The sequence below is a fragment of the Erpetoichthys calabaricus genome, chromosome 1, assembly GCF_900747795.2.
Source record: "Erpetoichthys calabaricus chromosome 1, fErpCal1.3, whole genome shotgun sequence".
In the NCBI taxonomy this organism is placed as follows: Eukaryota; Metazoa; Chordata; class Cladistia; order Polypteriformes; family Polypteridae; genus Erpetoichthys; species Erpetoichthys calabaricus.
In genome coordinates, this window is record NC_041394.2 from 153,384,050 (window position 1) to 153,387,743 (window position 3,694).

Here is a 3,694-nt window from a genome sequence, read left to right on the forward strand (position 1 = left end):
CTGACTTCACACAGCCTCTCCGCTGTTTTATAAACGAACGTCATATAAGGTCTTCCTTTTTCGTTGCTTTGCCAACGGAAGCAGCCTTTTTATTTAATCCTGTTTTTACGATTGTTCTGTTTGTATATCACGTTGTCAGTTCAGCACTCCGGTTGTAATATGACCAAGCCGTGCAAGCACACTCTTGAGAATGCAATGTATAGTTGTACAGCAGAAAAGCAATCTTGCCTGAAATCAATGGCAACCTTTTGTAGGTCTATGAACTTAATTTAAACTTTAGGTTTACACGGTGCTTTCTTTCCTAAGTACCTGCAGTCATGAATATGTCTGTATGCGTCAGTCGCTCAAATCCCCATGGTTCGCACCGGCGAAGTTGTGCTTTTAAATTTTTATTAAGAAGAAAAGAAAACCTTTTAAAATTGAGGTAAAATATACCAATAACAGTTTGTTAAGGATCTGTTTTTTTGTGAAGCTGCCTTCACTCGAGTGATCACTTCGAGCTTTAAGCCTGAAAAATCACCCCGTACATGCACACGTTTAATTGCACATCTGTTAATATGTATGCTTACAAAGTATTAAAAGATACTCAACAATTACACAGTATTAAAAGACACTCAACAATTAATGTCATTTACCTTCATTCCCACGTTTGACTTGTGCTGTAAATCTCTTCCTTGTTTTCACTTCACGTGATTACGTAGGAGGCGTAATACGTGATGACGCGATACGTGACTCCGCCTCCTCCATTACAGTATATGGACAAAAAAACAGGTTCCAGTTATGACCATTACGCGTAGAATTTCGAAAGGAAACCTGCCTAACTTTTGTAAGTAAGCTGTAAGGAATGAGCCTGCCAAATTTCAGCCTTCAAGTTGGAGAATTAGTGATGAGTGAGTCAGTCAGTCAGTCAGTCAGTCAGTCAGTCAGTCAGTCAGTCAGTGAGTCAGTGAGTCAGTGAGGGCTTTGCCTTTTATTAGTATAGATAATTTTCAAAAAATTATTTAGTAATTTACATGCTTAGTAAATGCTGTTTCAAAAAATAGGACATTGTTGTATTGCAAAGAATGGGCTTGTCACTTGTATAAGAAAATTATGTAGCCTGATGTTAGGCTTTAGTTGTACTAAAATATTAAAAATATTCTATGCAAAATCTTTCAAAATGTAATCTGTGCCATCTGCAAAAGATTGTCATGTTTTGGACAACTTTTGACAATGAACTTACTGTATTTAAATCTCAAATATAAAATTTTAAACATTTACATTTTAAACATGTAAATACAGGACAATATTCTCTAATCTGATATGAACAATTTCATTTTAAGATAGAATAACTCAAGATAGTGCTTATCCTAAAATATAGCATGTAATCACTGTTTTATCTGTAAGCCAAAAAAAAATGCAGAAAACCAAAACTGATCACTTAAATAATAAAGACCCAACCTGTAAACGTTGGTTACATTTAATCACTGCCTGTAGCATAATGCTATAGGAACTACAATTACACATACTATTTTTTATACAAAATATACCAAATAATTAAATTCTAATTTTGTGATGTTAATACAATAGCATCATAGAACTCTGCAAACTAGTGCCAAACCTAGAATTGCTTTAATGCTTAGATGGAACTCTGAATATTTTTAATAAAGTTAGAAAAATTAACAAGTTAGAAAAATTAACAAGGCTAGGGTGGGATAAGCATGCATTGATCAATTGGCCTGTCAATCTCAAAGCACTCAGACCCCTAACCTATCAAATACCAGCTCCAAAATGAGTGGGTGGAACCATGACAGGTGGATATTGCAGCATACAGTGTATTGGTTATTTTTGGATTATACTTTCATTGAACATTTTGGAATGGAGAAGACATGGAAGGTAAGACAGACACACACACACATACAAATCCCCCTTATTTTAAAGAAATTACCTCATGTTATATGTTTGTCCTCCCATATTTTACCCTATGAAACTCTTCCCCACCATGGCTAAGATTTTCCTCCTGAAATCAGGGAATCCCCCTGACCTGGCAAGCCTGAATCGTGGGGAGCTATTCTAGTTACTGTAAAGCTTCATAAATTTGCATTACAGCTGCAAGAGATGTTAATGCTAGGTGCAAACTGTGGGGTTGATGAAGGTTTCTCAATGTTTAACCAGCAGGAAACAAACAGCACAGATAAGAAGTGCATGTTTCTTGTGGAATGAGGTCATCAGTGAAGTCCCTCAGGGTTCTGTCTTTCGTCCACTATCTTTAAAGGATAATTTCAGTATTTTTCAATTCAAAGTTATTTCTTCACAGTCTTGGTGTTATTGTTCAGCCAGGCTTATTGCCCTGGCTTACAGTATGTTTATTATGTATTCAATATTTTTATTGTTATTTATTAAATTTCCTTGTTTCTTTTTTGTTCTTGTAGAAGAAGAATGTTCTCCTCAGCACCATGTATTTTGTGTGTTTAGTAAATTAGAATCTTTATAATAACTATTTTGTAACTTGCCAGTGAGAGACGCTTTGGCTTATGAACTAACAAAAATATGTTATTCCAGGGTTCAGGAGAAATAGTGTCCACATGAATAAAATGTAAGCTGTTTCTTGTTTTTCCCTTTCTCAGAGTGAATGTTTCAGGGACAAGGTCACCCGGCTGCAGAAAGTACATGAAGTTTATGCAAAGGCGTCTCTCCTGTGCTTAGCTTCCAAAACACAGATAATGCTTAGCTCAACAGACATATTGTTTAACTTTACTGTTTTGATAAGGATGTTCTTTCTGTCTTATTAATCATGAGATGCTGAAGTATAAAAAACCCCTCCTGGCTTTTGATCAGGGTTCAATTGAGCTTTGCGGCAATAAGTTATACTCTTTTGAATCTCTACTTACTGCGACTCCGAATGAATAAATAAAGTGAATTGAGAAAATATTATCTGTCTGCTTTCCAGTGTGCCTTTTTCGTCCACAGTTTTTGGCGCCCAACGTGGGGCAGGAGACGGGCAGACGACTCCCTGGGCGGGTTCGTCCAAGTGGACCGATTTCCGCGGATCGAGGACCAGCTCCGGTAAAAGTTAGGACTGGCCAACCTCGGGCGTTTTCCTGCGTGGGGAGTCGCTGACCTCCTCCTGACCGAAACGAAAAGCAACTGGATGGGATTTTTCCAGGCAGGCAGAAGGAGTCGCGGTGAGTAGATTCGGGGGATTCCCGTTGGTTTGACTGGTGTGCTGGAAGAAATAGAAGTATACGGGGAAAAGAAAAAAGAAAATAATAATAAAAGAGAATAAAAAATAAAAGCATGCTGAAAGAATAGAGAATCATACCGTATCGACCTAGAAGGGTTTTAGGGATTCATAGAGAGTGACGGCACAGTGTGAATGCTAGTAAGTCATCCCTTAAGAATTCGAGTAGAAAGGACCGAGTGGCACGTTCCTATATTAAGAGGAATAGGGGTGAAAGGGGCAGTTAGAGTACGTGTGAAATTTGGAAGAGGGGAGGTTGATTTCCACTTGTCGACTGGTTGATTCCGGGGACGACAAGTGGGACGAGAAATAATCGGGGATTGAGTTGCTCTCTGTTGAAGGCCTGCCGCTTACTATGGGAAATTATAATGGCACGCCAGTCAAACAGGTCCCCCAGGGTCCTCAAAACCTAATGTTAGAAGGATTATTTTCAGAGAATCACCAGGCTCCTAGTACACCGTCGGGATTGAAAGC